Source organism: Diceros bicornis, chromosome 12 (genome assembly GCF_020826845.1).
Source record: "Diceros bicornis minor isolate mBicDic1 chromosome 12, mDicBic1.mat.cur, whole genome shotgun sequence".
Taxonomy (NCBI): domain Eukaryota; kingdom Metazoa; phylum Chordata; class Mammalia; order Perissodactyla; family Rhinocerotidae; genus Diceros; species Diceros bicornis.
Genome location: NC_080751.1, coordinates 8,094,932 through 8,120,723, shown reverse-complemented (window position 1 = coordinate 8,120,723; position 25,792 = coordinate 8,094,932). Strand labels below are relative to the sequence as shown.

The window sequence follows — 25,792 nt, the reverse complement described above, 5'->3', positions numbered from 1 at the left end:
AGTACATGCCCAAGAGCTTGCAGGTAGTAAGGGCACAGCCTGGAAATCTGGTTTTCTGACTCCCTATCCGTGACTCTTCACGTGTTGTTTCCAATTATCTTTACACAATTGAGTAGTAAACGCCTTTGACCAGTTTAATACATAATAACGAAAAAGATATTTATGCACTCACCACCTATCATAAGAAATAGAAAATTTATTGCTATGGGGCTCCATGCATACCTCATCTAAATCAGTCCATTTCATTCCTGCCTCCTGAGGAATTACAACGTTGGTATTTTAAAAAATATTTTAACAGAGTATTTAAAATAATTTATTATTTTTCTTTTTTATACGTTTGTCGTATATGCCTTACAGAAATAAACAAAAAAACTTCATGCATACAGTTTGCTGTATTTTTTAAATATTGCTACATACAGTTTGTTAATTTTACTTCCATGCACATAAATTTATTTTTCCTTGTACTATCTATGGTTTTGGTGTCAACAGTTTACTAGCATCATAACATGCATTGAATAGTATTTCTTTTTTTTCATTCCTATTCCCTAGAAGACTGTGTTTAAAATTGGAATTACCTGTGAACATTTAATTATACTCAACTATCAACTAGGCTTGATAGTTGCTTTGTAGGAATATTTTCTTTTTCTGAGTGCAATTCTTTCTTCTTGTGTCAGTGGTAGTAAATTTTATTTTCCTCAGAATGTATTAATTTCATCTAAGTTTTCAAATGAATCAGCATAAAGTTTTGATATTATATTTAGTTTTTTTAATTGCTAATATTGTTTATGGGTAAATTAACCTAGCTAACTACTATCAGTGTTATTCCTTTTAAAAAAGAAGATCTTGACTGTGTTCATTCCCTATTTGATTTCTATACCAAGGGATTCTATAAACTTTATCATTTTCTTTCTTTTTTTTTTGTTCATTGAAATAATTCTAAACTCTTCTTTTTTAACGTTTAAAATTGGTTGCTTAGTTTAATCATTTGAGATTTTCATCATTTTGAATACGAATACTTGAGGCTACGAATTTCATTTTATTGCTACCTCAGTGTTATTTCTAAGTTTTAAATATACCATTTTCCTTACCCTTTTAAATATTTTTCACATCCACTATGATTTCTTCTTTGATTCATGACTTGTTAAGAATTACGTTTTTTAAATTCTAACCATAATTTTTGTAATTATTAACTGAATTACATTGTGGTTAAAGTCCTGATCTGTAGAATTCCAAACCTTTGAAATTTGTGTGACTTGGTGTATGGTCTAGCACACCAGAGATCTTAGCAAGTTTCATGTATTCTCCAGTTGTTGGTTGCAATTCCCATAAACACGCACTAGATCATGTTATTTAAGAGAACTGTTTGAATCTTCTAAATTTCTCTTTAGATTTTCGCTTGGTGCATTTACTAATTACAAAATGAGGTAAATGATTTATCAGTTTCTCCTTGAAGTTCTGTCAGTTTATGTTCAAGATATTTTGAGATGACATTTTTAAGTGTATATGAGTTTAGATTTGTTTATTGTTTTTTAATCATCCTGGTAAATTGAAGTTTTTAATGTTTTGAAGTAGTTCTCTTTATCTCTATTGTTTATTTAGTTAAAGTCTATGTTTTTGCTATTAATAATGATTAATATAACTATATCAACTTCATTTAGGTTAGTACTTGCCTGATATCTTTTTCTATTTCCTTTCTTAACGTCTCTCTGTCCTTATTTCTTAGGAGAATTCCAGTTGACAGCGTAAAACTCTGTTTAACTTTTAAAACATAATCTGCTGTCCTTGTCTTTTAAATTAAGATTTTAGTCCATTTATATTACTACTTAATAAATGCAGTCACAATATAGTGGTTAAGAAAATAAATGCTGGAGGTAGACTGCTGGGTTTGAATTCTGGAGCTGTCACTTAGAAATACATGACCCTGGCCAAGTCATTAAAACTTTCTGTGCCTCCTCATTATTTGTTTTTTTTTTTTTTTATTGGTTTATAACATTGTAAAAATTTCAGGTGTACATCATTGTACTTCAATTTCTGAATAGATTACATCATGTTCACCACCAAAATACTAATTACAACCCATCACCACACACATGTACCAAATTATCCCTTTCACCCTCCTCCCTCCCCCCTTCCCCTCTGGTAACCACCAATCCAATCTCTGTCCCTATGTGTTTGTTTATTGTTGTTATTATCTACTACTTAATGAAGGAAATCATACGGTATTTGACCTTCTCCCTCTGACTTATTTCACTTTGCATTATACCCTCAATGTCCATCCATGTTGTCACAAATGGCTGGATTTCATCGTTTCTTATGGCTGAGTAGTATTCCATTGTGTATATATACCACATCTTCTTTATCCATTCGTCCCTTGATGGGCACTTAGGTTGCTTCCAAGTCTTGGCTATTGTGAATAACGCTGCAATGAACACAGGGGTGCATGTACCTTCGCAAATTGGTGTTTTCAAGTTCTTTGGATAAATACCCAACAGTGGAATAGCTGGATCATATGGTAGTTCTATCCTTGATTATTTGAGGAATCTCCATACTGTTTTCCATAGTGGCTGCACCAGTTTGCACTCCCACCAGCAGTGTATGAGAGTTCTCGTCTCTCCACATCCTCTCCAACACATGTTGTTTCCTGTCTTGTTAATTATAGCCATTCTGACGGGCGTGAGGTGATAGCTCATTGTAGTTTTGATTTGCATTTCCCTGATAGTTAGTGATTTTGAACATCTTTTCATGTGTCTGTTGGCCATCTGTATATCTTCTTTGGATAAATGTCTGTTCAGATCTTTTGCCCATTTTTTAATTGGGTTGGCAGTGTTTTTGTTGTGGAGATGCATGAGTTCTTTCTATATTTTGGAGATTGAGCCCTTATCAGAAGTATGGTTTGCAAATATCTTCTCCCAATTGTTAGGTTGTCTTTTCGTTTTGTTGATGGTTTCCTTTGCTGTGCAGAAGCTTTTTAGTTTGATGTAGTCCCATTTGTTTATTTTTTCTATTGTTTCTCTTGCCCGGTCAGATGTGGTGTTTGAAAAGATGTTGCTAAGACCGATGTCGAAGAGCGTACTACCTATGTTTTCTTCTAGAAGTTTCAGAGTTTCAGGTCTTACATTCAAGTCTTTAATCCATTTGGAGTTAATTTTTGTGCATGGTGTAAGGTAAGGGTCTACTTTCATTTTTTTGCATGTGGCTATCCAGTTTTCCCAACACCATTTGTTGAAGAGACTTTCTTTTCCCCATTGTATGTTCCTGGCTCTTTTGTCAAAGATTAGCTGTCCATAGATGTGTGGGTTTATTTCTGGGCTTTCGATTCTATTCCATTGATCTGTGTGTCTGTTTTTGTGTCAGTACCATGCTGTTTTGGTTACTATAGCTTTGTAGTATATTTTGAAATCAGGGAGTGTGATACCTCCAGCTTTGTTCTCTTTTCTGAGGATTCCTTTAGCTATTCGGGGTCTTTTGTTGTTCCATATAAATTTTAGGATTCTTTGTTCTATTTCTGTGAAAAATGTTGTTGGAACTTTGATAGGGATTGCATTGAATGTATAGATGGCTTTAGGAAGTATGGACATCTTAACTATGTTAATTCTTCCAATCCAAGAGCACGGAATATCTTTCCATTTCTTTGCGTCTTCTTCAATTTCTTTCAGAAATGTTTTATAGTTTTCGGTGTACAGATCTTTCACCTCTTTGGTTAAGTTTATTCCTAGGTATTTTATTCTTTTTGTTGCAATTGTAAATGGGATGGTATTCTTAATTTCTCTTTCTGCTACTTCGTTGTTAGTGTACAGAAATGCAACTGATTTTTGTATGTTGATTTTGTATCCTGCAACTTTACCATATTCGTTTATTACTTCTAAAAGTTTTCTGGTGGATTCTTTAGGGTTTTCTATATATAAAATCATGTCATCTGCAAATAGTGACAGTTTCACTTCTTCCTTTCCAATGTGGATCCCTTTTATTTCTTTCTCTTGCCTGATTGCTCTGGCTAGGACTTCCAGTACTATGTTAAATAGGAGTGGTGACAGTGAGCATCCTTGTCTGGTTCCTGTTCTTAGAGGGATAGCTTTCAGTTTTTCACCATTGAGGATGATATTAACTGTGGGTTTCTCATATATGGTCTTTATTATGTTGAGGTACTTTCCTTCTATCCACATTTTATTCAGAGTTTTTATCATAAATGGATGCTGTATCTTGTCAAATGCTTTCTCTGCATCTATTGAGATGATCATGTGATTTCTGTTCTTCATTTTATTAATGTGGTGTTATACGTTGATCGATTTGCGAATGTTAAACCATCCCTGCATACCTGGAATAAATCCCACTTGATCATGGTGTATAATCTTTTTAACGTATTGTTGTATGCGATTTGCTAGTATTTTGTTGAGGATTTTCGCATCGATGTTCATCAGCGATATTGGCCTGTAACTTTCTTTTTTCATGTTGTCCTTGTCTGGTTTTGGTATCAGGGTAATGTCAGCTTCGTAGAATGAGTTAGGGAGCTTCCCCCCCTACTCAATATTTTGGAAGAGTTTGAGAAGGATAGGTATTAAGTCTTCTTTGAATGTTTGGTAGAATTCACCAGGGAAGCCGTCTGGTCCTGGACTTTTATTTTTGGGGAGGTTTTTCATTACTGTTTCGATCTCCTTACTAGTGATTGTTCTATTCAAATTCTCCACTTCTTCTTGATCCAGTTTTGGAAGGTTGTATGATTCTAAGAATTTATCCATTTCTTCCAGATTGTCGAATTGGTTGGCATATAGCCTTTCATAGTATTCTCTTATAGTTTTTTGTATTTCTGAGGTGTCTGTTGTAACCTCTCCTCTTTCATTTCTGATTTTACTTATTTGTGCCTTCTCTCTTTTTTTCTTGGTGAGTCTAGCTAAAGGTTTGTCAATTTTGTTGATCTTTTCAAAGAACCAGCTCTTGGTTTTATTAATTTTTTCTATTGTTTTTTTTGTCTCTATTTCATTAATTTCTGCTCTGATTTTTATTATTTCCCTTCTTCTACTGATTTTGGGCTTTGTTTGTTCTTCTTTTTCCAGTTCCTTTAGGTGCATTGTTAGATTGTTTATTTGAGATTTTTCTTGTTTGTTGAGATAGGCCTGCATCGCTATAAACTTCCCTCTTAGAACCGCTTTTGCTGTATCCCATAAATTCTGGCATGTCGTATTTTCATTTTCATTTGTCTCCAGGTATTTTTTGATTTCTTCTTTGATTTCTTTGTTAACCCAGTCGTTGTTCAGTAGCATTTTGTTTAATCTCCACGTATTTGTGGCTTTTCTGATTTTCTTCCCATAGTTGATTTCTAGTTTCATACCGTTGTGGTCAGAAAAGATGCTTGGTATTATTTCAATCTTCTTAAATTTATGGAGACTTGTTTTGTGGCCTAATATGTGATCAATCCTTGAGAATGTTCCATGTACATTTGAAAAGAACATGTATTCTTCGGTTTTTGATGGAATGCTCTGTATATATCTACTAGGTCCATCTGTTCTAGTGTGTCATTTAAGGCCAATGTTTCCTTATTGATCTTCTGTTTGGATGATCTATCCATTGGTGTAAGTGGAGTGTTAAAGTCCCCTACTATTATTGTTTTACTGTCTATTTCTGTTTTTATGTCTGTTAATAATTGCTTTATATATTTAAGTGCACCTACATTGGGTGCGTCGATATTTACAAGTGTTATATCCTCTTGTTGGATTGTTCCCTTGATCATTATGTAATGCCCTTCTTTATCTCTTTTTACAGTTTTTGTTTTAAAGTCTATTTTGTCTGATATGAGTACTGCTACCCCAGCTTTCTTTTCATTGCCATTTGCGTGGAGTATCTTTTTCCATCCCTTCACTTTCCGTTTGTGAGTGTCTTTAGGTCTGAATTGTGTCTCTTGTATGCAGCATACATATGGGTCTTGTTTTGTTATCCAGTCAGCCACCCTGTGCCTTTTAATTGGAGCGTTTAGTCCATTGACATTTAAAGTAGCTATTGATAAGTATGTACTTACTGCCATTTTTTAAATTTTTTTTTTTTTTTACCTCAGTGTTGTAGTAGTCCTTCTCTGTTCCTTACTTCTTCTATACAGAATTGATGGCCACTTTAGTTTGACCTCTGTCTGAAAGCTGTACTCTTTAACTCCACTCCTACCTCCTTTTCATTATTTGTTAATTTAGATTCATAGCAGCAATTCTTTCATGGGGCTGTTTTGAAAATTAAATGATTTAATATTTGTAAATTCTTTCCAACACTGTCTGGAATATAGTAGGCACTATATGATTGTTTACTATTATTATATTTGAATTAAATTTTCAAACTTTTTTCTTTTGCTCGTTTTTGGCATTATTGTATTTTTATTGTTTTATTTGTTCCACTGTTTTCTCATTCTTATCTTTTATGGATTCATTATAAAAAGAACTTTTAATCACATTCTATTTGTTTTATTATCTTTTTAAAGTCCATCATGATTTTCCCAGCAAACAGTAAAAAGGCTATTCAAAAATTAAATATTTCTGCAGATGAAGTAACAAATCCACTAAGTTGCTCATTAAACTCCAACAGAACTCATGGTTAACAAATATCTTATCTGCCAATTTCCGAAAACTAAGAATATGTGTGTAATCCTTTGTTTTGCTAAAATTCAATAGAAATATTCTTTCAATTGAATATTAGTATAAACATTTAAAATATGAGCTAGAGAACTGGGGAAAAACATACTTTAGTATGGGAAGATAGGATGATCAGGCAAAAATTGATTGATAATGAATTTTAAAAAAACTTCAGACAATCTATTACAGGTTGACTCTTTGGTTGACATATTTTACTTATAATGCATTAAAATAGGGAGAAAAAGGCTAATTCTCAGGAGCATTCCAATGATATCAGTAAGAAGGGGTAGCATTTTCCGTGATTTATATCTTGGCATTCTTTCATTTTAAGATCAAAGATTTTTCTTTTTCTCTTTCATTTTTAATATGCCATTAATACATTCTGTTCTGTGAATCACGTTTTCATCAGTCTGTGTAGCCTCTATGTTAAATGTCTCCTGTGCTTAGGTTCTACGCATAGGTTATTTTTCAGGGCTTTCCCCACATCCTGACACTTTGAGTGAGAATAAATTTACCTTCGATATGCATAACCAAATGCTGAATCTATCCAGACTCAGAGCTAACATTGAGCTATTCTGCATCTCAAAATGGAGAAAGCAAGACACAGCAACAGCATCTCTGGGGATGGTTTGAACAAACTCCAAAGATGGAAATATCAGTACCAGTATGCATTTTGTAATTCTGAGTTAGTTTCTTAGAGTTTGTGGGAACCTTGGATATTATTTCGTTTTATCTTCTCATTTTACAAACATGGAAACTGACACTCCAAGAGACAGTAAGTGACTTGTCTATTGCATTAGAGATTTAAGTGGCAGTCCATGGAATGGTGTTTCTCACTTGGTAATACTACAAGTTTTACACATTTAAATATATCAACAACTGCTGTTTTGTTTTTTGAGGGAGGAGGGTTATGATATACAGCTTTGCTTTCCAACTAGATTGTAAACTATTGAGGAGAAGAGCTACATTTTGTTAAAATCTGCACAGCAGCCCCAAATCCCTTCTCAAATTGAAGCTAATCCCAGGTCTGACACTTATTAGGAATTCAATAAATAGCTGAATAATTTATCTCTGGAGAGGCAATTGTAGAAACCTTGCTTTTTGTAAACTGAAAAGCAATAGAAACAGATAGTAATGTTATAAATGCTGGTGACAGAGATGAGAGATTAGCAACACCATTTCAGCGAATATCACAGAAATTACCCATAATGTCATTTTCTTTGTGGAGATACCTAATAGGACTTGCCTTTAGGGGTATATATAACAAAAATTAGAGAAAGAGTATGTTAGACCCATTTTATGAGTTATAAGCAGAATTCTAGCTACTTAACTGAGGCTTCAGTTAAGTAATTTTCTGGCAAGATGATATTAAATTAAACTCTCATTCGAAAAGATGTTTTATTCTCTATTTATTTTACAATAACCTGGTTTTTAATTTATCTTCTTATGAAACAGTTCTTTTAGAACAGTGGACTATATAAGGAAAAAGAACAAACTAGAACCACTTAGTTTGAAGGGCTTAATGAAAGGACAAGTCCTTGATCGCCTTCCTTGAAGAAAGCCTGGTAGGCAGAAGGATAACCCTGGAAGCTGCTGAAAAAGTGGTTACATCAGTCAGCCTTAGTTTGCCTATATCTGGGAAACAGCAACCTTCAAAATCGTGGTGACTCAAAAAATAAAGGCTTATTTTTGTTCATGCGTAGTCCACTGTGCATTCAGCCACCTGTACAGGGAGGCTGTCCTGTATGGGAAGGTGTAGCCATCCACCTCCACATCAGCACACACTTCCTTAATCCCAGCAGCCTTTTCACTAAATGCTTAGCCCTGGAAGTAACACACTCACATTTCCACTCACATTTTACTGGTTGAAGCAAGTCATACGACCACACCCAATTTAAAGCTGGTGGTAAGCATCTTTTTTCCCGCGCTCTGAAAAAGAAGACAACAACATCAATGAACAATGTATTATCTGTGAGGCAGATGCATGTGTATCACTGATTCTACATTTGCTCAGACTTAAGGTGGAAGATGAAGGCACATATCATACCCCTAAAAGGCAACCCAGGTCTTCAGATGAATAAAAATAAATTGACCTCCCACAGTGACCTCAAATTTATTTTGAAATAAAGAAGATAGCCTCTTGGTTCTCAGCCTCAGTTCATGCATGGCTATAATTTCATGACATTTCCCATGAGGTTAAGAGTTAGCCATTGCATGTCAAAGACAAAGACTGTTAGTCCTCCTCTGTTCTGGACACTGAACAACCTCGAAAATGACAAAAGTAGTTTCTTTGGCAATTTTTCAGAAATCAAGTTTCTTAGGTTTTCTAATACAAGGTCACTATAGCTAGAAATCAATCAACTGCTAGAAATCAAATGAAGAAGTGGTGGTTTTAAAGCGTGTATGTGTGTGAGTACATAGGTGTGTTTTAACACAACCCCTGGATCAAAACAAAAAAAGGGAGGGCCTCTTTTTTCACTTTTGGAAACCACCGTTATTTTAAAAAATCATGCTTGTCTGGCACTAATGCAATCAATACTTACAACCATTACACATAAATGGAGCCTTTGTGCATTTAGAACTTTTAGTTTTCCTTCATTTTTGCCATGGTTTTCCTCCACCACTCTGCCAGCTGTGGTCTTCATATGGCACTAAATACTTTCTATGGTCTCAAATACAAATGCATTGCCTATAACAATAATAGGGTATTCTAGGGTTTCTCTTATTTGGGGCTCTGGTCTCAGCTCATAGTACAAATTAATATAAATAATATGTGAAATATTAACAAAATAGTACATGAAATTTGAGGCTCAGAGGAAGTAAATAACTTGGCAAAAGAGCATAGAAAGTCAGTGGAGATTTAGGATTCAAACTCAGGCCTCCTAAATCTGATTCTGGGAAATGTTTAAGGAATAATCTCTTTAGCTTATTTTAATTTTTACTCTTACTTCTCTAAGACAAAAAAGCGATACTTTCCTTCTTTAAAATAAAATGATATATTTAAGAATCTTTAAAAGATATTTTCCTTGTCCAATTGGATGGTTATTTTTTTTGAGTTGCATAATCTCAGATCTCTTGTCTATGTAATAAAAGTAATTTTATTTCATTTCATGCTAAGAATAAATGTCTCCAAAGGATATGCAGAAGAAATATGTATGACATGAATTTTTTCAAATTCTCTACTTGTAGCCATCCGGGATTTCTGAATTTGTGGAATAAAACATCTTAAATTACTAAAATTCTCTATCCATTTGAAAGATTCCGCTAAAGAAACATAATAATTTCTTCCAAATAGTATATTATACTTGCTTCGATTAAGTAAAAAAGGAATGTTGAATTTATTTTCTTGCTCTAATCCAATCATTATATATTGAAGTATATATTGAAGTAATTAAAAGAGACCCGAATTAAATTTTTAAGGTATTGTATGAAAAGCAAATATTATGACTATTTTGGAATGACAAAAGCAATTTGACAAGGGAAAGGAACATTGCTTCATAAGGTTATTTTGTACGTTATTCTCTGAGAAAAAGACTTTGCAGGCAGAACTTATTTATGTATTTGAAATTGCATCTTATTTCTCACCTTAGGTATCTCTCCATAGGTGCCAACTGTAATATATCAATAGCTGAACAGCTTATTGCTCTCAAGTGTTTTTGCACATGCCTGACTGAGCTATCGAAAAAGCTGCTCAGATTTCAGGCCCTTGTAGATCACTGGTTCTGGTAGATGTTGCAAGTTTGGCTTCTTCTCAACTCCTGCTTTCTTTCATCAAAGGGCCACTGTCAGGTAGGTAGTTCAATAAAAACTGAAGAATCAGAAAATTAACAATCTTTACTATCTGTACAAAGTAAAAAAATAAAAATAAAACAGAATTCTTATTATTCCAGTGTAGAAACTTCTATCATTTATTTGAATTGAGTGATGGAAGACCCCCAGTAAGTTACAATGTGTTATTTCTGAAAGAAAACACATCGTTATATTACCCTCAATGTACTCACTTTCTGACCCATTTCCTATGCCTGGTTGGCTGAGAAGAGACCATAAAATCTCCTAGAATTTTGTGCCACACTTCCTCTGTTTGTAACAGTCATTTGTGTTGATTGCCATATATTTCCAGGTATGACAGTATTTCAATTCTCTTCTCTCTTTGAAAGTATGACCATATGACTTGCTTTGGCCAATAGAAATGGTGTATCTCCTGCGTGAATGGCAGCTTTAAGAGCTGGTATGCAATTTTCCATTTTCTTTCTTCCTGTTTCAATAATCTTGGAAATACCCATCAAAATGGAGCCTCTGTTATCCTAGATTCAGGAGTAACTGTGACAAGCAAAATCCCCAGTTGGGTGTGAACGCGTGTAAGAAATACATTTTTGTTGTATTCAAGCACTAAGATTTTTTTTTCTTACCTCAGCTCAACTACTACTATCTTAACAGATACACTGTGTTCTGTCAGAGTTTGTTCAATAACAAATGAGTTAAAGAGTCATAAGGATGCAGATGCACTGGAACTGTACTGAAATGTAGCACTTTGTGTGCCTCAGGTTTTATTTATGTAAAATTAAATTCAGAGAAATTGGTTGTTGCCACTAGAAACTTGCTTCCTTATTAACCACCCAAATGATGTTAAGAACCCAAAGCATGCTCACTGGACAAAGAGCCAGATGTCTATTAAATACACATGCTGCTCCTGTCTTCTCCAAGTCCTCCCATACCTCTGACTGCTCTTTCTCATGGAATGCTTTATAGATAGAGCTGAAGACTTTGTGTGCCTTACTCAAGAAACACTGAAATTTTTCTGATGGTGCTCAGTGAATTCTGACCCCACTCTTTGAAATCTCACCTTCTCATGATCTAAGTGTTATCTCAAGCAGCATCTCTTTTTGTGGCTGGCTTTCTCTTCATCTCTTATTTACACACTTCCTTTTTCCCAGAAAATGACTTAAATGGAGTTTTAAAAGAGCTGATTCTTTTAAAAGAGCTGATTCTGGAGACACATTGCCCAGGTCCAACTCTTGGCTCTCCTATTTGCTAACTTTTGGGCACTGGACAACTTAATCAAACATTTCTGTTTTTCATCTTTAGATGACAGCAAGGGAACAGTACTCTCTAACTCATAGGGCTAAATGGAAGAGTAAATAAGATAATCAGCATTAACAGCTTTACACTTAAATGTTATCATTACCTCCCATGCCAACACTGGCAAGTCACGGTGTTGGTTAAGTGGTCCTCCCATTGCATATTGGGAATACCCTTATCATATAATTCACACTATTGCAAATATGCATTAATTTTTCTCTTTCATAAAATTTGAGTAAGAGCTCCTTAACTATAGCAAATAGCGCTTTATCAATTCTGCTTCACACCCTTGTAACACAGGCCCTTTTCCATAGTTTACTGACTAACAACAGAACAGACTAGCCCAGAAGGCTTTTGACATGGGTACGTCTGGTGAGGTTCTTATGTCCCAGGCTGCTTTTATTCAGAAAATTCAGACTTAATAGTGTAATCTTGCCTTGTTTGACCAACCTCTAAAGAATGAAATGAAAATTAGTGAATTATTTTATTGTACCGTTAAGGTCTCTGGCTATGGCAAAATAATTTCTCCGCGTCTCTGGTTACCTAATCACAACTGTGCATTTAAATGGAGTAAGCCTAACCCACACCACTGCAGGGATATTTAAGACAACTAATGATATTCTAAAGGGGAAAGTTATTTTTTCTGTTTTTGTTTTGTAATTCCTAATTCATGAGTCTTTAAAATTTTGGATGTAATAACTTCTTACGATAGGTACTATTTTGTCCAATTAAATATCATTCAAGTTGTTGCTTTGAAACAAAACAAAAGGTCCAATGAAGATTGTCCACATATTTTATGTACTTCTGTCTTTGAAGATGCAATTCCCAAATGGATTGACTTTAAAATTTCTATGTGCCTGATGTACAGAAAATATTTCCATTAATTTACACAAATTTTGAGTTTTATATCTATAGCATAAAATGTTTCTAAGATGTAAAAGAATAGGAGATATTAGCGACACTCAGGAATCTGACATAAATTGTAGAAGTACTTTGTCTGTATAAGAAGGGACATTTTGATTTAGCAGATACTTTTAAAATAAAACTCTACTTTCCATTCAGAGGCAAAATTGTAATGAAGTTACATAAATAGTCTCATGTCAAAATCATACTGGCAATGTTAGATGGCTAGAATGTCTCTTCCACGACTCATTATCTTTTCAAGAAAGAAATGGAGATGTAATAAGTAGTAAAATCTATCTGAAATAAAAGAACCCACTAGAATATTTTTGCCATCTAGCAGGTCACATGCTTGACAGCTTTTAGAGTACAATTACTGTTGGAAAAACTGGGAAGGGTGTGATCATTGGTAATCTGTCTTTTTCCCAGCTTTAGAGGTTATGATGGTATCCCATAAACCAGCATAATTTCCTCATCAATCAGCATAATTTCATGCAATTTGTACTCCAGGTACATAATTTCATACAATTTGTGCTGTAGGTAGTCTAAACAGGGTTTGGTAGAATAGTCTGAAAAGTTTTTTTGTTTGTTTAGTTTCCAAAACTACCAGGCCAAAGTAAGCAAAAGGCAGACAACGAACATCCAGATTACTAAATCATGCTTTCACGGCTGTTGTTTCTCTGTGATGATTTGCCAAGGCAGAAGAATGGCTGAGAGGCTGGTTTTTCTTTTTTTGTGTGTGTGTGATGAATATCAGCCCTGAGCTAACATCCATGCCAATCCTCCTCTTTTTGCTGAGGAAGACCGGCCCTGAGCCAACATCTATTGCCAATCCTCTTCCTTTTTTTCCCTTTTTCTCCCCAAAGCCCCAGTAGATAGTTGTATGTAATAGTTGCACATCCTTCTACTTGCTGTATGTGGGAAACTGCCTCAGCATGGACGGAGAAGCAGTGCATCCATGCTCGCCCAGGATCGGAACCCGGGCTGCCAGTAGCAGAGCACTCGCACTTTAACCCCTAAGCCACGGGTCCAGCCCTGGCTGTTTTTTGACATCGTGTAGTTAGGGTATAAAAATTGAAGCCTAGGTTCATTTGTGTGTGGTCCCAGTAGAATCCCCATATTTTGAGTGGAGATCCAAAGCACCACATCCTAGGAACTAGGATTAAATGGCAGCGAACAAGCACTCACACAAATTACAGCTCAGACTCGAATAATCTAGAATACCTTAGAAACAGCTCAATCTCCCAAATTGGATAAAGGTATTCTGTACGTTCTTAGTATACCTGGGCACCAGAAAGAAGCAAATAAAAATCTTTAGTGGAGTAAATAATAATATTCTAGATCACAATTTTTTTATCATAATTTTTCAAACTTACCCCCAAAAACCAGGGACACAAGGAGACAAGGTGACATGAATAAGAATCATTATATGCAATAGACAATAACTATAGGGAGTTAGAAATTGGAATATTTTACACAGAATTTGGAACAACTCTGATTACTATGTCTGTAAAATAAAATACAAGATCAAAGCAGTTTTTAGAGAGCTGTAAACTATTTAAAAACTGCATAGCAAATTTTAAAGACCAACAAACAGAATTTTTAACAACAATTAAGAATATACCAGTTAGGTATTTTGCTAAGCAAAATAAGTCAGATGGAAAAAGCCAAATACTATATAATTTCACTCATACATGGAAGATAAAACAACAACAACAAACAAACACACACATAGATACAGAGTTTAGATTGATAGTTACCAGAGGGGAAGGAGGTGGGAGGAGGGCAAAAGGAGTAAAGGGGCACATTTGTACCATGATGGATGGCAATCAGACTTCTGGTGGCAAACATGATGTAGTCTAAACAGAGGCTGAAATAAAATGATGTACACCCGAAATTTATATAATGTTATAAACCATTGTTACAGCAATAAAAAAAAAGAATATACCAGTTGATCAAAAACAATAGATTAGACATCTCTGAAGAGTGAATCAGTGAACTGAAATATAGGTAAATAAATCTGAAAGATTTATTCTGAAATCTGAAAGAAACAAACGAATGAAGTAGAGAGAGGTTAAGAGAATAAGGTATATGATAGGAAGGTCAAACTTCTAATTATTTGGAGTGCTATGAAAAGAGAGAATGAATAAGAAGCAATATTTAAAGAGGTAACATCTGAAATTTTCCAGAATTTATTAAAAAAATCTAAACACAGATTCAAGATTTTTTTTTAAACTCTCAAGGATAATAAATAAAAAAAAAACCAGATGCCTAAAGAGATCACTGTAAAATTGTAAAACATCTAAGAGAAGGAGTGGTTTTACTTTTAAAAAGCTAGGGAAAAATGAAGAATATCTTCAAAGAAGAAATATTTAGATGGCCAGATAACTTTTTAACAGAGAAACTAAAATCAAATCCATGATGTATTGAAAAAAATGGCTGCCAACCTAGAATTGTGTATTTAGGGAAGACATCCTTCAATAATAAGGGTGACAAACAAAGGTTAACAGGACTTTGCCACAAGAAGAACCTTACTAGAGGAAATAATAAAAGGTTCACTTCATAAGGAAGAATGACACCATATGGAAGTTTGGAGATACAGGATGGAATTGACAAGTATGAAAATGCAAATACACACGTGTGTGTGTGTGTGTGTGTGTGTGTGTGTATGTATGTATACATATGCACATGTGGCTTATATACACATATATATATGTTTGCATATATATGTTTACACACAGTTTTGTATATATACCACTGAAACTACACAAGAAACATATTATTTCATGAACTTTTATATATACATTCTTATAGATACATAAATTCATATAATTTGGGAAGGAAGTAGTAAATAAATTCAAAGTTTCTGAAGGACTATATATTATCAGGGAGTAAGCAAAAAGACCAAAAATAGCACTAGGCTTTGATACGTCAAGGATTTAGGTTGCAATTTCTATGCTATTCTTTCCAACGCTGTAGTCACTATCTACTTAAAGTTAGACGTAAATTAATTAAAATCCAATTAATAATTTAGTTCTTTACTCACACTAGCCACAGTTCAAGTGCTCAGTAGTCATATGTGGCTAATGGCTACCATATAGGACATCACAGATATAGAACATTTCCACATGACAGAAAGCTCTGTTGGAAAGCATTGTATGCAGAGTAACATAAAATAACATAAGATTGTGTGATGTCCCAAATAATTGAGAAAAAAATTCAATAATTAAAAAAAATACACAGTCCTAAAGAGTTCAAGAAAGTAAAGTATATATAGACATGAAAGTAGGAATAGAAACCATATATTAGGTAGGTGGTAGATTTAAAATCACAATATTGAGAGCTATCTTAATATAAATGGAATAAGATCTTCCATTTAAAAAACAAGTTAGTAGATTGAGTATGAAAATACAACTTGACTATATATTTTTTATACGATAGCCATCTGAAACATAGGTACATGAAAGCTTGAAAATATAAGATAGAAAATGTGATATCATGACAACAAGCAAAAGAAATCAGGTGTAGCTATACTAATGTCTAGCAAAATAAATATTAAGGAATAAGGCAACACTAGAGATAAAGAGGGACTCTTCTTAATCACAAAAATGTTTTATTTCACTAGTAAGTTAAAGCAATTTTAAATGTGTATGCACTTAACCTAAATTGAAATATATAAAACATAAGTTCACAGAACTAAAAAATTAAAAAGAGATAACTTCAAAATTATAATGGACAATTTTAACATGTCTCTGTGATTAAAAGAACAGTTGAAAAATATCAGTAAAATTACAGATTTGAACTATGAAATTAACACATCTGGTCTAATAGAAAAATACAGAGGACTGCTCCCTAAAACTGCAGAAGATAATTTTATGCACACACAGAACATTCACAATAAATGTCTATATAATGGGACATAAAATAAATCTTAACACACATCAAAGGATTTAAGTTACAGAGAGAATTTCGTCTAACCATATGCCATTAAACCAGAAATCAGATTGCAAGTTTCCCTACCAGTCCTACATATTTTGAAGTGAAGAAATGTACACTTTTAAAAATCCCTTTGTCAAATAAGACATGATAATGAAAATCTTAAAAACATTTAAATATTTATGAAAAAGAAAAGTTATTAGAGGACAAAAGAGCAAATTAGACACGAGAAAGTAGAAGGAATAGAATACATTAGTGAAATTAGGATACACTTAAAAAATAGAAGACAAACATATAATAGAAAGTATCAAAAGAAACAAAAGAACTTTATTTGAAAAAAATAACAAATATAAGCAATGATGAGACTGATCAAGAAAAAAAGGAGGAGGCAAAAATCATCAATATCAGGCATTAAAATGGGAGCATCATCACAAATCTTGCAGAGAGGATTTTATGAGCAACCTTATGTTAATAATTTTGAAAATGTAAATGAAATTGACATTTTCTAGATAAATGCAATTTACAAAAACTGACAGGAGAAATACAAAATCGGAGCCAATCTTTAAAATAAACAGACATTAAATTTGTATTAACAATCCACTAAGAAACATCCATTACAAGATGACTTCACTGGGCGAATTCTACTCCAAAAAGAATTCTTGGAGCCGGTTGGGGGGTGGGGGGCGGTGTTCCAAGACAGTGATATAGAAAGATCCTGAACTCACTTTCAACCATAGACACCCCAAATCTACAGCTACATATGGAAAAATTCCGTCTGATAAAGACCTGAAAACTAGCTGAATAGCTCCTTGACAACAAAGGGTAAAAGGGCCACATTGAGAGGGGTAGGAGAGGCAGAGACGTGGTCTTGCCAAAATCCCTACCTTGGCAGGCGACCCACAAGAGGAAGGGGATCTCACAAATACAGAGCTTCTCCCCGAGGAGTGAGGGGTTCCTGCCCCACATCCGGCACTTCGACCCTTAGAATGTGCAACAAAGAGATGAGCCCTCAAAACTTCTGGCTGGGAAAACCAATAAGGCCCATGTCCAGGACACCCAAAGGGCAGCAGGGAACTGAAACACTTCATTCATAGGGCTTGAGTGCAGACTCACTTGCCTCGAAGACCAAAACAAAAGTAACAGTTTGAAAAGTGCCCAGACTATGTGTGAGGGAGATTCATTTCCTAATCTTAAAACATGTGCCAAAGGGGCAGGGGCCTTTTGGGACTCTCTCTGGGAATGGGGGCATTGGCAGGTGCCACTTTTGTGCTCTCCCTCTCCCCTGATAGTGCCAGCTGGTGTGCTCTCCCACTGCCCCACTAAAGCTGGCAGGCATGCCCCTGCCCAGCACTCTCCTGCAGCCTTACGGAAACCAGCAGGCGTGACCCAGACTTGTGCTCTCCCAAGGACTTGCAAAAGCCACTGAGCACACACAGTCAACACAGGAGAAGTTCCTTGATCTCCTGGCTTTGGTGGCCAGGGGGACTTGTGTTCCTGGGTCCACAGGACTATAACAATTGGAGAGACTGTTTTTGGCAGGTTACCATCTCCAGGGTGATACACAGACAGCAGACTGAAACACTTGCCCAGACTTTCTGTGAAAAAGGCCTATTTACCTGTCCTGGAACTTTAGCCTGAGGGGAAGGCTTCAGGTTTGCCACACATCTAGAGGCTACAGAGGTGCTCTTGGGGAAAGTGGGCAGGGGGACACCATCTTTGAGCTTCCCTTTGGCCTTGCTACAGGCCACCAGTACCTCCCAGAAAGAAGCTTATACACTCCTCTAAAACCTCAATTTTTGCAACTGTTACCCAGGGGACACCTCCAGAATACCTAGTCTGGAGGCCAGCAAGGTTTACAATTGCAATCCCACAGGACTGTATATATTTGCACACTTTAAAAGCTGCTGCCTGAGGGTCTGGTTTTCAATCAGCCTGAAACGAGGTGCTGTCTGAGATCCCTCTCTTTGGAACACTGACAGACCTTGGCACACCTTCTACAACTGGGATCTATCAAGAATAAATCAGGCTGCTTAGACAATCACAAAGATTGAGAGACAAACAAGAGCTAGGGCAAGGTTGAAAGATAACGTTCATCTCCTACACAAGTCTATTCTTTCAAGATTGGGAGAGGTAGTTGTTTCACCTAATACATAGAAACAAACACAGAGTCAAGCAAAATGAGGAAACAAAGAAATATGTTCCAAAGAAAAAAGCAAGATAAAACTTTCAAAAAAAGCCTTAATGAAACATAGATAAGTAACCTACCCATTAAAGAGTTCCAAGTAACACTCATAAATACGCTCACCAAACTTAGGAGAAGAATGGATGAAACTAGTGAGAACTTCAAGAAAGAGAATGAAAATATAAGAGAGTACCAAACAGAAGACACAGAGCTAAAGAATTACAATAATTGAACTGAAAAATACAGTCATGTGTTGCTTAATGATGGGGATATGTTCTGAGAAATGCGTCGTTAGGTGATTTCATCGTTGTGTGAACATCATAGAGTATACTGAAGGGGAACAAAATTGGCCACCGTGAAACATGTCTCTTAAATATAAAGATTATTTTAGTTTGATTATTTTTAAGAAAAAAAAGACTCAAAGTTTTTCCTGTTACCTCCCCCTTAACTGCCTAAAAGAATTCAGATTAAAAAAACCTGTCTCAGGAGCAAGATATCACTTTAGCATAAGATGAACTAGGTTGTAGACAGGGAGGACCCTAGAAAAGCCTGTTGTTGGGCTCCCCTCTGTGTTCTTCTGTTTCTCTGTGGCCAAACAAACATTTGTTTTCCAAACGTTTGCTCCTTTTCACCTACTTGTGAATTGCCCTCCTTCCCTTTGAAGTCCTTGACTCTGCCCACCCCCGACATCTTTTGTCTTTTGCTGAGGATGGTATTTAAGGTGAAGGCTTCAGCTATTTTTGCCCGTTACTCAGTTTTCCTGATTTTCTCCTATGTATATATCTTATTAAACTTTTGTTTGTTTTTCTCCTGTGAACCTGTCTCATGTCGATTTAATTCTTAAACTAGCCAGAAGAACCTAGAAAGGTAGAGAAAAACTTCTTAGTACTTACTTAGTACTTACACAAACCTAGAAGGTATAGCCTACTACACACCCAGACTATATGGTACTAATCTCATGGGACCATCATCATATATGCAGTCTGTTGTTGACCAAAACATCATTATGTGGTACATGACTGTACACTACAGGGGCTCAACAGTGTACTAGATGAAGCAGAAGAGAGGATCAGTGGTCTAGAAGATAACAGCAAAGACATCAATGGTCTAGAAGATATACCCAAAGACAGCAGCAAAAAGAAAAAAGAATTTTAAAAAGTGAAAATAGCTTAAGGGACCTATGGAACAATATCAAATAGAATAAAATTTGCATGATAGGGGTCCCAGAAGGAGAAGAGAGAGATAAAGGGGCAGAAAACTTATGTGAAGAAATAGTGGCTGAAAATTTCCTTGACCTGCAGAAGGAAACAGACATTAAGACCCAGGAAGCCCAGAGAGTTCCAAAGAAGATGAACACAAAAAGATTCACATCAAGACACATTATAATTAATATTCCAAAAGTTAAAGAGAGAATCTTAAAAGCAGCAAGAGAAAAACAACTCGTTAAGTACAAAAAAACCCCTATAACACTATCAGCGGATTTGTCAGCAGAAATTTTGCAGGACAGAAGAGAGAGGCATGATAAATTCAGGGTGCTGAAAGAAAAAAGCCTCCACCAAGAATATTCTACTTGGCAAGGTTATCATTCAAAACTGAAGGAGAGATGAAGAGTTTTCCAGATAAGCAAAAGCTACAGGACTTCATCACCACTAAACCAACTTTACAAGCAATGTTAAAAGGACTTCTTCGAGCTGAAAAGAAAGGACAGTAATTAGTAACAAGTAAATATAAAAGCATAAATTTCACTAGTAAAGGTAATGGACCAATCACTTACGAAGCTAGTATGCAGATTAAAAGACAAAAGTAGTAAAAATAACCATAAATACAATAATCAGTTAAGGGATATGTAAACTAAAAAGATGTAAAATGTGACATCAAAAACAAAATGTGAGGCGGTAGTAAACGTAGTTTTAGGAGGCATTCAAACTTAAGTTACTATCAACTTAATATGGACTATTATATATACAGACTCTTATATGTGAGCCTCCTGATAACCACAAAGCAAAAACCTATAGTAGATACACAAAAGATAATAAAAAAGGAATCTAAGTATAACAATAAAGAAAGTCATCAAACCACAAGGGAAGAGATCAAGAGTAGAAGAAAGAAACAGAGAGAAATCACAAAACAGCAAGAAAAAAATTAACAAAATGGCAATAAGTATATATCTATCAATAATTACTTTAAATGTAAATGGACTAAATTCTCCAATCAAAAGACATAGAACGACTGAATGGATTAAAAAACAAGACCCATCTATATGCTGCCTACAAGAGACTCACTTCAGATTTCAGGACACAAATAGACTGAAAGTGAAGAAATGGAAAAAGATATTTCATGCAAATGGAAACCAAAGGAAGCAGGTGTTATCATACTTATATCAGACAAAATAGACTTTAAAATAAAGTATGTAATATAAAACAAAGAAGGGCATTACATAATGATAAAGGGGTCAGTCCAATGAGAGGATATAACATTTGTAAACATTTATGCACCAACATAAGAACAGCGAAGTATATAAAGCAAATATTAACAGACCTACAAGGAGAAATAGACAGCAATACAATAACAGTAGGGGACTTTAATACCCCACTTACATCAATGGATAGATCATCCAGACACAAAATCAATAAGGGAACATTGGCCTTAAACCACACATTAGACGAAATGAATTTAATAGACACATAGAGAAGATTTCATCCAAAAGCAGCAGAATATACATTCTTCTCAATTGCATATGGAAAAGTCCCCCTGACAGACCATATGCTAGGTCACTAAATGAGTTTCAATAAATTTATGAAGATTGAAATCACATCAAGTATCCTTCTGACCACAACGGTATAAAACTGGAAATCAATTACAAGAAGAAAACTGGAAAAATCACAAATATGTGGAGATTAAATAACATGCTACTGAACAACCAATAGGTCAGTGAAGAAATCAAAGGAGAAATAAAAAAATACCTTGAGACAAATGAAAATGGAAATACAACGCATCAAAATCTATTGGATTCAGCAAAAGCAATTCTAAAAGGTAAGTTCATACCGATACAGGCCTACCTCAAGAAATAAGAAAAATCTGAAATAAACAATCTGCCTTTATACTTAAAGGAACTAGAAAAAGGAGAACAAATGAAGCCCAAAGTTAGTAGAAGGAAGGAAATAACAAAGGTCAGAGCAGAAATAAATGAAATAGAGACTAAAAAAACAATAGAAAAGATCAATGAAACTTAGAGCTGGTTCTCTGAAAAGATGAACAAAATTGACAAACCTTTAGCTAGACTCACCAAGAAACAAAGAGAGAGAGCTCAAATAAACAAAATCAGAAATGAAAGAGAAGTTACAACCAATACCACAGAAATACAAATGATCATAAGAGACTACTATGAACAATTACACACCAACAAATTGGACAACCTAGAAGAAATATATAAATTCCTAGAAATATCCAATCTTCCAAGAATGAATCATGAAGAAATAGAAAATCTGAATAGACCGATTACTAGTAAGGAGATTGAATAAATAATCAAAAACTCCCAACAAGCAAAACCCAAAGACCAGATGCCTTCACTGATGAATTCTACTAAATATTTAAAGAAGATTTAATACTTATCCTTCTCAAACTCTTCCAAAAAATTGAAGAGGAGGCTATGGAAAGATATTCCATGCTCATGGATTGGAAGAATTTATATTGTTAAAATGTCCTATTACCCAAAGCAATCTACAGAGTCAGTGCAATTTCTATCAAAATCCCAATGGCATTTTTCACAGAAATAGATAATACAATCCTAAAATTTGTATGGAACCACAAAAGACCCTGAATAGCCAAACCAATCCTGAAAAAGAAGAACAAAGATGGAGGCATCACGCTCCCCAATTTCAAACTGTATTACAGAGTAATCAAAAGAGTATGGTATTGGCGTAAAAACAGACATATAGATCAATAGAACGGAATAGACAGACCAGAAATAAACCCATGCATATATGATCAATTAATTTATGACGAAAGAGGCAAGAATATACAATGGAGAAAGGACAATCTCCTTAATAAATGGTATTGGGAAAACTGGACAGCCACATGCAAAAGCATAAAACTAGACTACTATATTACACCATAGACAAAAATTAATTCAAAATGGATTAAAGGCTTGGATATAAGACCTGAAACCATAAGACTCTTAGAAGAAAACATAGGCAGTAAGCTCCTTGATATCAGTCTTGGTGATTATTTTTTGGATTTGACTTCAAAAGCAAAAATACACAAGTGAGACTACATCACACTAAAAAAGCTTCTACATAGATAAAGAAACCATCAAAAAAATGAAAAAGCAACCTACTGAATGGGAGAAAATATTTGCAAATCATATATCTGATAAGGCATTAATATCCAAAATATATAAAGAACTCATCAAACTCAATAGCCAAAAACCCAAACAATTTAATTAAAAAAATGGGCAGAGGATCTGAATAGACACTTTTCCAAAGAAGACATAGAGATGGCCAACAGGCACATTAAAAAATACTCAGCATCACTAATTATCAGGAAAATGCAAATCAAAACCACAAGGAAATATCACCTTACACATGTTAGAATGGCTATTATTTAAAAAGACAAGAAATAAGTGTTGGAGAGGTCGTAGAGAAAAGGGAACCCTTGTGCATTGTTGGTGGTAAGGTAAATTTCTGCAGCCACTAGGGAAAACAGTATGGAGGTTCCTCAAAAAATTAAAAACAGAACTACCATATGATCCAGCAATTCCACTTTTGGATATTTATCTGAAGAAAATGAAATACTAATTTGAAAAGATATATACACCCCTACATTCATTGCCACATTATTTACAATAGCCAAGATATGGAAAAAACCTAAGTGTTCATCAGTGGATGAATAAAGAAAATGTGGCACATATATTCAATGGAACATTATTCAACCATAAAAAAGAATGAAATCTTGCCGTTCATGACAACACGGATGGACCCTGAGTTTATTAGACCAAGTGAAATAAGTCAGACAGAGAAAGAGCTACATGATATCACTTCTATGTGGAATCTAAAAAACAAACAAACAAAACAAAATCATAGATACAAAGAACAGAATGGTGGTTGTCAGGGGTGGGGGTTGGGAGTTGGGTGAAATGTGTGAAGGGGGCCAAGAAGTACAAAATTGCAGTTCTAAAATAAGTCATGGGATGTAACGTACAGAATGGTGACTATATTCAATAATATTGTAGTGCATATTGGAAAGCTGCCAAGAGAGTAAATCATAAAATTCTCATCACAAAGGAATAAAAAATTTGTAACTTTGGTGGCAGATGGTAAGTAGAATTATTGTGGTGATCACTTCACAAATTGAATCATTACATTGTACACTGAAGCTAATATAATGTTATATGTCAATTATGCCTAAATAAAAAAAATTCTTATACAAAGTCCTCTGGAGAGTATTAAATATGGAGCACTCCCCAAGCTATTTTCTAATGCTATAGTCTTAAAAGCAAAACCTAACCAAAAACAATACAAAAAATGAAATTTCATATCAATCTCATATATGAATATACAGTCATGTGCTGTATAATGACATTTCAGTCAATGACACTGCAAATGTGACTGTAGTCTCATAAGGATAGAACCACATAGTCTGTGTGTAGTAGGCTATACCACGTACACTAAGTACATTCTATGATGTTTGCACAATGACAAAATCGCCCGATGATGCTTTTCTCAGAATGTATCTGCACTGTTAAGTGACACATGACTGTATATGAGAAAATCCTAAATTAAATAGTAGCAAATAGAATTAAGGAATTAAGATAGATAGATAGCAATGTATATAATATATCATGATCTGCTTAGTTTTTCTTTCATGAATACAAATTTTGTTTTATATTTGAAAATCAATGCTCTTTATATGCATTGACAGAATAAGGGAGACAAATCTATTTATAAAAGAAGTCCAGAAAACAAATCGTTTAAAGAACTTCAACATCTATTCACTTTATATCTTTAGCAAACTTGAAATAGACGTGATTTTCCATAATATGATAAAACAAAACAAGGGAAGAAAAAGCCAGCAAATATTCTACTCAATTGTGAAATGTTGAAAGCTTTCTCATTTGAAACATGTCTAGAATACTCATTGTCTCTATTTCTATTAAACAGAGTATTACAGGTCCTAGCCAGTACAGTATGTCAACAAAGAGAGGGAAAAAAAGTATGAGGATTGGAAAGAAATAAACCTGATCTCATTTGCAAATGAGATTACGATGTAGAAAATTCAAAATCTACAGATAAAATGTGAGAGTTTTATAAGTGATTTTAGCAGGATAAAATTTTAATAAAAGAACCATATTTCATATACCAAGAAGAACTGAAGAATAAAATAATGTTACTATTTAAAATAACATCAGGAGGGAGAAGTCAAGATGGCAGCGTAGGCAGACTCTGAACTCACCTCCTCCCGTGGACACAGCCAAATTAAAACTACTCGTGGAAAAATTACCCCTGAGACACAACTGAAAACTGGATAAGAGGAACTCCTGCAACAACGGACAATCCTAATTGAGGTAGAAGAGGCAGAAACTCCCTTCTGGAGAGGAAAAACGCCACCTTCACAAGCCGCCAGCTTCACAGCTGCCCAGGAGCAGCCCACAGGAACGCAGCCTCCATGGAGGAGCGGTGCCCTGAGCTGGGAGCGCCCCCGCTGAGGGCATTTTGTGAACCCAGCACAATCGAGGCGAAAGGCATAATATCTGACTTTGCCTGCTACTAAAACATTGGGGAGTACCCCAAGAAAAGCTGGTTCACAAAGATTATTAAAACCGGCTCTTAAAGGGCCCACACGCAAACTCACCTGTTTCAGAAAGCAACCTAAAATCACCAGAAAGAAAGGTGCACAGTGCTTTGGTGAAAAGAGACTCACCTAATAGGCCCTGAGTGCATCTCGGTGAGAGGTGAGACCTCTCCAGGGACTGGGACATTGGTGGCGGCCATTGTCGTGGCCTGGTGTGGGCATGCTGACACAGACGCCATTGGAGTTCTCACTGAGGCCTGTTAGCCCAGGGTCTGCCCCACCCGCTAGAGCACTGATT

General features: G+C 35.0%; 1 long non-coding RNA gene across 2 annotated transcripts; it reads right to left on the bottom strand.

The window, feature by feature from the left end:
- Positions 1–8,184: 8,184 nt before the first annotated feature.
- LOC131411786 (uncharacterized) lies at positions 8,185–25,763 on the bottom strand. 2 transcript variants are annotated; one of them, XR_009221648.1, is made up of 3 exons: positions 25,624–25,763; positions 10,194–10,416; positions 8,185–8,537 (listed from the first exon to the last, which is right to left on the bottom strand). It is a non-coding gene; the product is annotated as an uncharacterized LOC131411786 (long non-coding RNA). The 2 variants fall into 2 exon arrangements; XR_009221647.1 differs by lacking the exon at positions 25,624–25,763 and adding an exon at positions 13,812–13,870.
- Positions 25,764–25,792: the final 29 nt, after the last annotated feature.